Source organism: Hemitrygon akajei, unplaced genomic scaffold (genome assembly GCF_048418815.1).
Source record: "Hemitrygon akajei unplaced genomic scaffold, sHemAka1.3 Scf000038, whole genome shotgun sequence".
Lineage (NCBI taxonomy): Eukaryota > Metazoa > Chordata > Chondrichthyes > Myliobatiformes > Dasyatidae > Hemitrygon > Hemitrygon akajei.
In genome coordinates, this window is record NW_027331924.1 from 4,315,558 (window position 1) to 4,329,583 (window position 14,026).

At 44.8% G+C, this 14,026-nt stretch overlaps 1 long non-coding RNA gene across 1 annotated transcript; it reads right to left on the reverse strand.

The window, feature by feature from the left end:
• Nucleotides 1-10,512: 10,512 nt before the first annotated feature.
• Nucleotides 10,513-11,152, reverse strand: LOC140720239 (uncharacterized). The gene is made up of 3 exons (XR_012097137.1): nt 11,045-11,152; nt 10,687-10,709; nt 10,513-10,598 (listed from the first exon to the last, which is right to left on the reverse strand). It is a non-coding gene; the product is annotated as an uncharacterized lncRNA (long non-coding RNA).
• Between the last annotated feature and the right edge of the window lie 2,874 nt (nt 11,153-14,026).

A 14,026-nucleotide genomic window follows, 5' to 3' on the forward strand; every position in this document is an offset into this window, starting at 1 on the left:
TTTAAATATACTCAATTATTTGGCCTCCACAGCTGCCTGTGGCAAATTCACTATCCTGTGGATAAAGGAATTCCTCCTCATCTCTGTCCTAAATGGACATCCCTATAGTCGGAGGCTGTGCTTACCGTTCTCGACCCACCCACATCCTCCCAACATCAACTCTCTCCCGACAGGTGTCAGAGAGATTTGCTGAGACCCTTCATCAGGACCTGTGTAGCTTGGATTACCAGCATCTGCAGATTTTCTCCTGTTTGATTTTTAAAGCAGAAGTTAATAAGTAAACTTCTTGATTAGTCAGAGTCTCAAAAGTTATGGGGAGGAAGCGGGAGAATAGGGTTGAGAGGGATAATAAATCAGCCATTCTTCTAAACTCCGGTGAGTACAGGCCCAGAACCATCAAACACTCCTCATATATTAACTCCTTCATTCCCGGAATTATTCTTGTGTATTTTCTGGACCCCCTTCAATGCCAGCACATGTTTTCCAATAGAAGGGACCAAAACTGCTCACAATACTCCAAGTGTGGTCTGACCAATGCCTTATAAAACCTCAGCATTACATCCTTGCTCTTGTACTCTAATCCTCTTGAAATGAAAGCAAACATTGAGTTTGCCAATCTTACCACTGACACAAACTGCAAGTTAACCTTCAGGGAATCCTGCACAAGGACACCCATGTCCCTTTGCACCTCTGATTATTGAACTTCACCCTGTTTACAGAATTGTATATGCCTTTATTCCTTTGACCAAAGTCGTACCTGCCTAAGTTTGTACCTGCCAAACTCTACCTGTGCTACAAGATCCTTATTACGTATACTGGTGCATTCAAATAAGACCATAAGACAAAGCAGCAGAAGCCGGCCATTCGACAGTTCGAATCTGCTCCGCCATTTTATCATGGGCTGATCCATTCTCCCATTTAGTGCCACTCCCCACCTTCTCACCATGACCTTTGATGCCCTGGCTACTCAGATACCGATCAATCTCTGCCTTAAATACACCCAATGACTTGGCATCCACTGCCGCAAGAAATTCACAGATTCACCACCCTCTGGCTAAAAAAATTTCTTCGCATCTCCGTTCTGAATGGGCGCCCTTCAATCATTAAGTCATGTCCTCCCGTACTAGACTACCCCACCATGGGAAACAGCTTTGCAACATCACCTCTGTCCATGCCTTTTAACATTCGACATGTTTCTGTGAGGTTCCCCATCATTCTTCTAAACTCCAAGGAGTACAGTCCAAGAGCGGTCAAATGTTCCACATATGTTAACCCTCTCATTCCCGGAATCAATCTAGTCAATCTTCTCTGAACCCTCTCCACTGTCAGAACATCCTTTCTTAAATAAGGAGCCCAAAACTGCACACAGTATTCCAAGTGAGGTCTTACCAGTTCCTTATAGAGCCTCAACATCACATCCCTGCTCATGAATGCCAACATTGCATTCGCCTTTTTCACCACCGACTCAACCTGGAGGTTAACCTTAAGGGTATCCTGCACGAGCACTCCCAAGTCCCATTGCATCTCAGACCTTTGAATTCTATCTCCATTTAAATAATAGTCTGCCCATTTATTTCTTCTACCAAAGTGCATGACCATACACTTTTCAACACTGTATTTCATTTGCCACTTCTTTGACCATTCTCCCAATCTATCCAAGTCTCTCTGCAGACTTTCTGTTTCCTCAGCACTACCGTCCCCTCCACTTATCTTTGTATCATCAGCAAACTTAGCCACAAATCTATCTGTTCGATCATCCAAATCGTTGATATACAACGTAAAAAGAAGCGGCCCCAACAAGGACCCCTGTGGAACACCACGGGTAACTGGCAGACAACCAGAATGGGATCCTTTATTCCCACTCTCTGTTTCCTGCCTATCAGCCAATGCTCTATCGACGTACGTAATTTTCCCGTAATTCCATGGGCTCTTATCTTGTTTAGCGGCCTCATGTGCGGCACCTTGTCAAAGGCCTTCTGAAAATCCAAATACACAACATCCACTGCATCTCCCTTGTCTAGCCTACTTGTAATCTCCTCAAAAAATTTCAATGGGTTTGTCAGGCAGGATTTTCCTTTAAGGAAACCATGCCGAGTTTGGCCTATCTTGTCATATGCCTCCAGATACTCGGTAACCTCATCCTTGACAGTTGACTCCAGAAACTTCCCAACCATTTCTCAAGCTAACAGGTCTATAATTCACTTTTTGCTTCCTTGCCCCTTTCTTAAATACCAGAGTGGCATTTGCAATCTTCCACTCCGCTGGAACCATGCCAGAATCTATTGACTTTTGAAAGATCATTGCTAATGCCTCCGCGATCTCCACAGCTACTTCCTTCAAAACACAAGGGTGCATTCCACCTGGTCCTGGAGATTTATCTACCCTTAGACTATTCAGCTTCCTGAGTACTTTCTGTGTCGTAATTGTGACTGCACACACTTCTCTTCACTGACACCCTTGAGTGTCCAGTATACTGCTGATATCTTCCTCAGTGAAGACTGATGCAAATACTCGTTCAGTTCCTCAGCCATCTCGTTATCTCCCATTACAAGATCTCCAGCATCATTTTCTATCTGTCCTGTATCCACTCTCACACGTTTTTTTATTCTTTATATACTTGAAAAAGCTTTTAGTATCTTCTATGATATTATTTGCCAGCTTCTTTTAATAGTTCATCTTTTCCCTCTTAATGGCCTTCTTAGTTTCCTTTTGTAAGCTTTTAAAAACTTTCCAGTCCTCTGTCTTCCCACTACTTTTTGCTTCCTTGAATGCCCTCTCCTTTGCTTTTACTTTGGCTTTGACTTCTCTTGTCAGCCACGGTTCCATTCTTTTTCCATTCGAAATTTTTTTCTTTTTTGGAAATCTGTCTTGCACATTCCTCACTTAACCCCAGCCACTGCTGCTCTGCGCTCCTCCCGCTAGTGTCCCTTTCCAGTCAACTTTGGCCAGTTCCTCTCTCGTGCCACTGTAATTTCTTTTACTCCACTGCAATACCGACACATCGGATTTCGACTTTTCTTTCTCAAATTTCACGGTGAACTCAATCATGTTACGATCACTGCCTCCTAACGGTTCCTTCACCTCAATCTCCCTAATAACCTCTGGTTCATTACACAGTATCCAATCCAGTACCTCTGATCCCCTAGTGGGCTCAACAACAAGCTGTTCTGAAAAGCCATCTCGTAGACATTCTACAAATTCTCTCTTTTGAGATCTAGTGTTGACCTGATTTTTACAATCCATTTGCATTTTAAAATCCCCAACAATTATCATAAACTGCCCTTCTGGCAAGCCTTTTCTATTTCCTGTTGTAATTTGTAGTCCACCTCACTGCAGCTGTTAGGAGGCCTGTAGATAACTGCCATCAGGGTCCTTTTACCCCTGCGATTTCTTAGCTCAACCCATAAAGATTCTTCCGATCCTATGTCATCGCTCTCTAATCATTTAATATCATTTCTTACCAATAAAACCATGCCACCCCCTCTGCCTACCTGCCTATCCTTCCGATACACCGTGTATCCTTGGCTGTTCAGCTCTCAGAGACATGCATCCTTTAGCCACGTCTCAGTGATGGCCACAAAATTATACCTGCCAATCTGTAGCTGTACGACAAGATCATCCACCTTATTCCTTATGCTGTGTGTATTTAACATACAATAATGTGTGTTTATTACACATTAAGTCCAGTAATGTCCAGTATATGATACTTTTTCTTTTGATTGCACTGCAACTCATCCCAGTGTCTACAAATTTGCCCCATCATCTTTACTGTTCACTATCTTAGATTTACTTCTGTTTTCCCCCTCCTCCACTCTATCATTCCGGTTTATCATCCCCCTGCCAAATTAGTTTAAACTCTCCCTAACAGCTCTATTAAACATTCCCGCTATGGTTCAGGTGTAACCCGTCCTTTTTGAACAGGTCATCCCCCTCAACAGCATCCGAAACGATATACTCGTTGCTGAGGGGGGCAGCCACAGGGGTGCTCTCCATTATCCGGGCATTTCCCTTCCCTCTCCTGACAGTCACCCAGTTTTCTGACCCCCGTAGCCTAGGGATGACTACCTCCCTGTAGCTCCTGTCTATCACCTCTTCATTTTCTCTAATAAGCAGTAGGTCATCAAGCTGCAGCTCCAGAGCCCTAACACGGTCTCCGAGGAGCTGCATCTCGGTTCACCTGGTGCAGATGTGGCTATCAGGGAGGCTGGAGGTCTCCCAGGATTCCCACATCTGACACCCTGGACAAAGCACTAACCCTGCAGACATGCTACCTAATTCTACAGGAATGAAAGAAAGAAAGATAGGTCTACTCACCCACTTACTTCGCCAAGCACACAAACTTGTGAAGCCGTTAGCTAGTGCTCCTCTGTCTGTCCGGGCCAATTTGCCAAGGGGAGAAAAAGAGTCGGTGCCTCGCTCTCGCCTCTTCCCGTTACCACCTAAGCACGTTGAGACAAAGCCCTACACTCTGCTGCCACCCACTCCGCTGCCCGCTGTATAGGGTGGTCATCTTTTTAAACTCTCCACACTGTCCTGCGCAGTCTCGCCGTTCTTGTACGCGAAGTTTTTTTAAAAAAACTGCCTTCCTTCAGAATTTAGCTCCCACACTGCCCTTCTTGTCCCAATCTAAAAAAAAACACCGTCAGTCCTGTATTCATCAGCCTATTCCACACTGTCCACATGAAATTCAGCAAGGCCTTTGATGTCGATGATAGACCACACTTGGGACATTGTCTGCATTTCCGGTTCCCGAATATGGGGAGGATGTCATTACACTGGACAGGAGGCTTCAGGAGGATGTTACCAGGACTGGGGGCTTGGGTTAAAAGCAGAGAGTGGATAAGCTTGGGCTATTCAGCTGTAGTGTAGGATGTTCAGGAATGACCCCTTATCGAGGTAAATAATTCATAAGGAGCTTAAGTATGACCCCTTATCAAAGTACATAATTCATAAGGAGCTTAAATAATGTTTCTTTTTCCAAGAAATGGGAGTACAGAACCAGACGCCTCAGATTGAAAGTGAGACGGGAAATTTTTCTGAGTGGTCTATCGGGTAACATTCTCACAGAGAGGGAGGTTGGTAAATGGAATTTGCCCTCAGACGCTGTACAAACAGGTAAAAATAAAATATTTTAAAATAAATTTGGGCAGGTACATAGATGGGAAATGGTTAGAGGGATGGGAGGGGGGGCAAACACACACAAATGGGCCATGCTCAAGAAGACATCTTAGTCTTACAGATTGATGAAGTGGGCCGTGAGTTCAACATCCGTCAAACCCTCCCAGATCACCCTCCTGAGGAATCTCACCCCGGAGTCTGTCTGTGAAGTGTTGATGTGACGTCACGTCAGAGGGCAGCTCAGTGCCACAGAACAGACAAACTGGGTAAGGACGGCAGATTTCAATCCTAATTGGGAATTTGTGCCTATTTCTGTGGCCGTGCGTCACACTCTGATAATATATTGTGTGTGTATGTGTGTGTGTGTGTGTGTGTGTGTGTGTGTGTGTGTGTGTGTGTGTGTGTGTGTGTGTGTGTGTGTGTGTGTGTGTGTTGATTGTGGTAAATATCCGTGTGGTGTGTATACACATTGAAGGAGAGTGTGCACATTGAAGAATTTGTATGTTACAGTGTGTCATCACATGTCTGGTGTGTGTTGACAATGTGTCACACTTGATTGAGTTGTTTAAATGAATAAATGACTGTCTCTGAAGAGACTGGTTTCCAGGTTACTGAGGGACATAACAACGTACATTGCTGAGGCTCTGACTACAATCTGCCAATCCTTCCTGTGTATGTGTGTGAGGGAGCTTTGCCAGGCCTGTTATGCTGTGTGTGCTTCTCCCGAGATGAAATCTTGACCCGTGTCAATGCTTGTTGGTGTGTCCGAGCTCATTCTCACAATGCTTCAATGTAGTGGTCAGATCACCATAAAACATAGGAGCAGAATTAGGCCATTTGCCCATCGAGTCTGCTCCGCCATTCAATCATGGCTGATCCTTATTTTTCCTCCTCAGCCCCACTACCTTGTCTTCTCTCCGTAACATTTGATGCTGTGTTCAATCTAGAACCTATCAAGCTCTGCCTTAAATACACACAACAAGTTCCAGAAGTTCACCAGCCGCTGGCTCAAATTTGTTCACATCTGTTTTAAATAGATCACCCTGTATCTGGAGGCTGTGCCCTCTTGCCCTAAACACCACCGCCATGGGAAACATCCTTTCCACATCTACTCTGTCTAGGACTTTCAACATTCGAAAGGTTTCAATACATTCCCCCTCATCTTTCTAAATTCCAGCGAGTACAGACACAGAGCTATCAAATGTTCCTCGTGTGATAACCCTTTAATTCCTGGAACCATCCTTATGAAATGAACCTTCTGCAATGCCAGCACATCTTTTCTTAGACGAGGAGCCCAACTTCACAATACACAAGGTGAGGCTTCACCAGTGCCTTATCAAGCCTCAGTATCACATCCCTGCTCTTGGATTGAATGCTATCTAAACCCCTTGAATTGAATGCTAACGTTGGATTTGCCTTCATCACCACTGTGTTCTGCAGAATGACTGCTAAGTCCATTTTCAACTCAGCTTATTGGGTTTTCTCCCCATTAGAATAAAAAATCTGCACATTATTTCTACGACCAAAGTGCATAACCATGCATTTTCCAACATTGTTTATCATTTGCCACTTTCTTTCCCATTTTCCTCATCAAAGTCCTTGTGCTGTCTAACTGTTTCCTCAACACTACCAGCCCCTCCACCAATCTTTGTATCATCTGCAAACTTGGAAACAAAGCCATCTACTCTAGGACAAGAGGGTATGAGTTCATGATTGAAGGACTTCCTTTTAGAACTGAGATCTGGAGAAATTACTTTAGTCAGACAATCTGTGGAATTTGTTGCCACAAGTAGCTGTTAACGCTAAGTCATATTTAAGGCAGATATAGGTAGGTTCTTGATTAGCCAGGGCATCAAAGGGTACTGTGTGAAAGTAGGGGAGTGGGGATGACGGGAAGAATTAGATCAACCCATGACTGAATGGTGGAACAGACACGATGGGCTGAATGGTCTATTTCTGCTCCTATATCTCATGGTCTATACCATCAGCTAGATTTTGATATACAATATAAAATGAAGGTGTCCTAAGACTGACCCCTGTGGAACACGAGTCACTGGCAGCCAACCAGAAAAAGATCCCTTTACTTTCATTCGCTGTTTCCTACCAATCAGTCAATGTTCTAACCATGCCTGTAACCTTTCTGTAATACCATGGCCTCTAAACTTGGTTACCACCTTTATGTGTGGCACCTTGTCAAAGGCCTTCTGAGATTCCAAATATACAACCTCCACTGCATCCCCTTTATCTATCCTGCTTCTAATCTCCTCAAAGAATCTCAACAGGTTTGTCAGGCAGGATATTCCCTATACAAAGCCATGCTGACTTGTTCTGTCTTGTCCAGTGTCACCAACTATTCCATAACCTCATACTTAACAACTGACTCCAATTTCTTCCCAACCACAGAGGAGAGGCTAACTGGTCAATAATTTCCTTTCTGCTGCCTTCCTCCTTACTTAAAGAGCTAAGTGACATTTGCCATTTTCCAGTCCTCTGGCACAATGCCAGGGTCCAGTGATTTTTGAAAGATCATTTGAAATTTCTCCACAATGCCTACTGCGACCACTTTCAGAACACTAGGGTGCAGTTCATCTGGTCCGGGTGACTTATGTACCTTTAGGTCTTTCAGCTTTTTGACACCTTCTCCCTTGTAATAGTAACTGCACTCACTTCTCTTCCCTCGCACTCTTCAACACCGGGCACAGTGCTAGTGTCTTCCACGGTGAAGACTGGTGCAAAATATTTGGTTTATCTGCCATCTCTTTATCCCGCGTTATTATAAATCCGGCCTCATTTTCTACCGGACCTACATCCACTCTCATCTCTGTTTTATTTTTTTACAATACTTGAAAAACAATTTGATATTGTTTGCTAACTTATTTTACAAAGACAGGTGTGTATAAAGGGCCTGAAGGATCATTGGAGACCAGAGTCACCCCAACCACAAACTGTACCAATTGCTACCTTCCGGGATACGGTACCACAGCATAAAAGCCAGGAGCAACAGGCTCCGGGACAGCTTCTTCAACCAGGCCATCAGACTGATTAACTCGTGTGGACCCAACTGAATTTCTATGTCATATTAATCAGCCTGTTGGACATATTATTCATCATAAATTACTATAAATTGCACATTTCACAGTAAGATGGAGACATAACGTTAAGATTTTTATTCCTCATGTATATGAAGGATGTAAGTAATAAAGACAATTCAATTCAAATCAATTTCTTGTTTATTTTCCCCTCCAAGACATTCTTTTAGTTCCTCTCTGTAGGTATTTAAAAGCTTCCAAATTCACTGTCTTCCTACTAATTTTTGATTAGTTGTATTCCCTCTCTTTTGCCTTTACATTAACTTGTCTTCCCTTGTCAGCCAATGTTGTACTATTTTGCCATTTGAGTATTTATTTATGTTTGGAATACATCTATCCTTCACCTTTCTCATTTTCCCAGAAACTGACACCATTTCTGCTCTGCGCTCATCCCTGCCAACATCTCCTTCCAATTTGCATTGGCCAGCTCCTCTCCCAGACCACTGTAATTTCTTTCACTTCTCTGAAATACTACAATGTCGGACTTTACTTTCTCCTCATCAAATTTCAAGTTGAACTCAGTCATATTGTGAGCACTGCTTCCTAAGGTTTCTTTTAACTACTCACCTCTGGTTCAATACATAACACCCAATCCAGTAGAGCTGTTCCCTGAGTAGGCTCAACGACAAACTGCTCTAGAAAGCCATCACATTGCATTCAACAAACTCACTCTCTTGAGATCCTTTACCAAACTGATTTTCCCAATTGACCTGCATGTTGAAATCTCCCATGATTATCATAACATTATTCTTTTCATCAGCCTTTTCTATTTCCAGTTGTAATCTGTGGGCCTCATCCCACTGACTGTTGGGAGGCTTGTATATGACTGGTGTCAGTGTCATTTTTACTTTGGCAGTTCCTTACCTCAACCCACAAGGATTCAACATCTTCCAATCCTATGTCACATCTAGCTGCTGATTTACCAGCAGAGCCACGCCACCCCATCAGCCTTCCTTCCTTCCTCCAATACATTGTGTAACCGTGAACATTCAGCTCCCAACTACAACCGTCCTTCAGCCACGATTCCGTGATGGCCTCAACATCATACCTGACAATCTGTAATAGTGCAACAAGATCATCCACCTTATTTCTCATACTCCATGCATTGAGATATAACACTTTATGTACTGTATCTGCTACCCTTTTTAATTCTGCATCCCTAATGCACTGATAGTCACCCTGCTGGCTGCAATTTTCTCCTCGCATCTGTCCGCTCTATCTGGCAGTCTGACTGCACGCTATCTTTGCATTTTTACCATCAGTCCTATCCCTTCACTCCAGTTCCCGACCCCCCCCCCCCAACCAAATTAGTTTAAACCCTACCCAACAGCTCTATGAAACCTCTCTCATGAGAATATTTTTCTCCGTCGGGTCGAGATGCGACCCATCCCTTATGAGCAGGTCATTCCTCCACCAGAACAGATCCCAATGATCCAAGAACCTGAATCCCTGTCCCCAGCACCATCTTCTCAGCCATGTTTATCTGCCAAATTATCCTGTTTCTACCCTCACCAGCACGTGGCACAGGCAGCAATCCAGAAATTACAACCCTGGGGGTGCTGCTTCTGAGCTTTCTACCAAGCTCTCCAAATTCTATTTTCAGGACCTCTTTGCTTTTACTTCCTATTTAATTGGTCCCAAGTTGCAAAATGATAGCTGGCACTTGACCCTCCCTCTCCAAAATGCTGCAGACACGATTCAAGACGTCCCTGACCTTGGCACCTAGGAGACAACATACCATTCCGGTGTCTGATTCTTGTCCATAGATTCTCCTGTCTGTTCCCCGAACGATTCAGTCCCCGATCACTACTGCTCCCCTCTGCTCCCTCTAACAACAGTGAGATTTGCTGATCCAGAAGAGGGAATTCCTACGTCAGTCAGAGTCTGCACTCACAGTGCACGCAGGACTTGTGTATTTTCCTGACAATCCCATTCACCACACTGATACCCGTTTTTAGTCAGTATTAAATTCCCAGCATCTGTGGTAGGATTCAAATTCATGTCTTGGTGTGTTAGTGCATTTGCCTGGGATTGGAACACAGTGGTTCATCTGCCAGTCCCGTGTATTGGTTGTATTGTGACCCTGTGCTGGTGTGTTCAGTGGTCTGACATCTCCAGCTGACCATGTGACAGTGATGCCTCCTAGTCGGTGGGGTTGATGTGGAATAAACTTCAGTTCCCCTTCAGTCCATTATCGCAGCCAATCCTTGCTTCAACTTATAACTTAATTGTGTCTCATAAATAAGTAAAAATGAATCTTTGTAAATGTTACCTCGCTTAATTGTATCAAGTTTTTCTCTCAGCACTGTGTTCAACAAATAGGGGTGAACGAATTTTCCAACCGGCAGGGCCTCATCTGTCACTGACAATTCCTGGATATCGTCATTAATCCTGTAAATATTAAACTGCTGGTGATAAACTGAAATTTTTGAACTATTTTACAAATCTGTGCAGGGTTTCAGTAAAGAGCATGTCCTACCTCCTGTTCCGACGAGCTTCCTCCTGAAATAAATAAAAACACAAATTTGATTAGACTTGGACTTACTGTCCACATCGTTGACCGATTCATTGCAGTTTAATTTACGATTAATTATGCTGAGAATCCATTGCTTAAAGATTGTATGTTGCTGATAAAGGATCGAATATCAATCTCCGATATTTAGAATGTCATCAGCGGAAAGATTGGAGGTTCGTCATGCAAGGAGAACACTCTGTGTGAGGACACCAGCAGCGGCAATTGATTTGGTAGAATTGGCCTCTGTGCTGTGTTAATTTCAAATATACCACTGTTCATTTAGTTCAATTTGCCAGAAACAAATTCAAATTTAATCACTTACCTTGAGAAATATCACACCATCTTTTTGATCCATCTGCTCCTTTAACTTCAAGATTTCCTCCTGAATAAACCTGATATTCTCTTGAATCTCTCGAAGATTTTTCTCCATTGGATTAAGAATCCTCTTCTCTTCTTCCCTGAGATCCCTGAGTAAACCCTGCTCTTTCTCAGTGATAATCCGACGCAATTCAGCAATCTGGGATGTGATGTGGGACTGAACACTGTGTGACTGTTTCTGTCGAATGAAAGGTGAAGGTTAGTTTACTGTATTGCTGTGTTGTATTTCCTTATGACATAAAAGTGACCATTCGGTCCATTCAGGTCCATACTACTTCTGAGACATTCCCGTCAACTCCATTTCCTCACGCTTTCCTGAAACCTATTCTCCCTCAATGACCCATTAACTCCCACCTGATTCACATACACCCTCCCCCACCTTCACATGGTTAATTGTAATTAACCATTCATCCAGCATGTCCTTGGGATGTGTCTGGTCACAGGGAGAACATGCAAACTCCACACAGACAGCACCAGAGATCAGGATCGAACCCAGTTCACTGGAGCTGCGATACTCGGCTATTCTGCATTAAATGGAGTAAAACTCGACAGTAATATCAGAAATTCCGCTCAGGAAGCCTCACCCGAACTCCGGAAATCTTCTCTTTCTGTTGCTGCTCCTTTTCCTGGAAGTCTGATTTCTTTTTTGTGAGAGAGTCTAAGGAAGATTTTAGCTGATCCTGGAAATCAGAGAGTGAAGGAAATAGAAACAAAGATGCATCAAAAGAAACAGGTGATCAAACCCGATTATCACACAAAATGCCGGAGGAACTCAGTGAGTCAGGCAGCATCTATTCAGGGGAAATAAACAGACGGTGTTTCGGGATGAGACCCTTCATTGGGACTGGGAAGGAATGGGACAGAAGCCAGAATAAAAAGGTTGGGGATGAGAACCAGCTGACAGGTGACGGGTGAGACAACGTGAGGGGGTACGTGGGGGAGGGTGATGAAATGAGAAGCTAGGAGGGGACAGGTGGAAGCGGCAAAGGGCTGGAGAAGAAGGAATCTAATACGAGAGGACAATCGACCATGGAAGAAACGGGAGGAACTGGGCTGTTTGCGGCCCTGAATCGTGAAGAGGGAGGAGGTTAGGAGTCAGGTGTAGCACTTGTCCCGCTTGCAGTTGTCAGTGTCAGGAGGGAGATCAGTGTGGAGGAGCGAGTGGATCAAGGCGATACAGTACGTGGAGCGCGATCCATATACAGAGTGGAGAGTTGTGGGGTGCGGGGGTGGGCTGTGGGACGGAAAGATACTTGAATCCCGTTGGAGATGGCGGAAGTTGCAAAGAATGAATTGTTAGTTATGTAGGCTCGTGTGATGGTATGTCGGACAAAGGAAATGTGTTAAGTATTAAATTAACGTTAGTTTTTACCATGTAGATTTTAACAGCTTCTTTAATCGGCATGAAGCGGTGCTCTCTGTGTTCCTGCGAGTCTCTACAGACCAGACAGATCAGTGTCTTGTCCGTTTCACAAAACAGCTTCAGTTCTTCCTCATGTTCCTCGCAGTGACGTTTACTTTCCTTCCCTTTCGGATTCAGGTGTAAATTTCGAACTTTTTCAGTCAGATTTGCTAAGGCCCGATTCACCCTGAGGGTGCGGTCAGCAAACACCTCTCTACAATCCGGGCAGGAGTTTCTCTCCTCCCTTTCCCAATACTGTGTGATACAAGAGCGACAGAAGTTGTGTCCACACTCCAGTGACACCGGATCGTTGAAGAAATCCAGGCAGACGGGACAAACTACCTCCTCGCTCAAACTCTCGACCGATCCTTTCGAAGCCATGTTAACTCTCAGCACTTCCTGATTCAGAATGCTTTCACTTTCGGGGAGCTGCTGATCCCCTGCAGTACCGCGATTGTCCACTACACGCGCTGCAGTCTCGGGGAATGAACATGGTTTTACTGGATGTGTTCTGTGGAAATTCTGGCCATTTCTTTGTTGAGTGTGGGATCAAAAACACATTAAACGGACAATAGATAAGAAAACGCGCCATGGACTGTCTAAGCCCGGCTACGAGCGGAGGAGGGTTGGGCATATGGCTTACAACCCCATCTCTTAAAAACCTAGAGCGACAAAAACGTCAGCTGAATCTCCAAAGGCCCCATCCCTGCGGTCGGAAGGACGTTCCCCTGGAAGACGATTGAAGTCCTGCGCTGAAAGGAGAAGCCATGTCCCCCCCTGGGGTGGTTCACTACTACAATAACTGTGTGGCTTCCTCAGCCAACACGGCCACTCCCTGTCCAGTGTAGAAGATCCCTGTAGTTCCAATGGTGTCCCTGTAGTCTGGAATGTGTCAGTCGGCAGCATTCCTGTACGACTGGGCTTCGCAAACATTTTTATGCCAAAGACCAATACCAGTAACCGTGGACCCCAGGTTGGGAACCACTGCTTTCCGGACATCTCGATGTGATGGCAAGCCAACAAGTTTCGGGGGTCTTTCCCCGAGTTGATGATCTTCCAGCAGCACTCGCTGTCCGTTTTCCTGCGCGTCCTGGGAGCAGCCCGAGGATCAGTGAGCCTTCTGTCACGCAGCTGCTGTGGCACAGGCCCTTGCATCTTTCTCTACAGATCTTCGCCAGCCCACAGTCCGCAAAGAGGTGAGTGACCGTCTCGTCTCCACTGTGGTAATCTCGGGGCAGCGCGCTGTGGGAGTGATCTCCGGGCATGCAGCAAGGATCAGACTGGGGGGGGCCCTCTCGCCGCCAGACAGGTGAGGTCCTGGTGCCTGTTGGTGAGATCTGGTGATGAGGCATTCTGCCAGATGGTCTGGACTGTCTGCTCAGGGAACCACTCCACTGTGTCCATCCAGTCCTTCTCCTGCAGTAACTGCAGGACATTCCGTGCTGACCACTGTCTGGTGTTCTTGTGGTCAAAGCTGCTGGTCTGAAAGAACTGTCACCAATTTCATTAACACATGGTTCACAT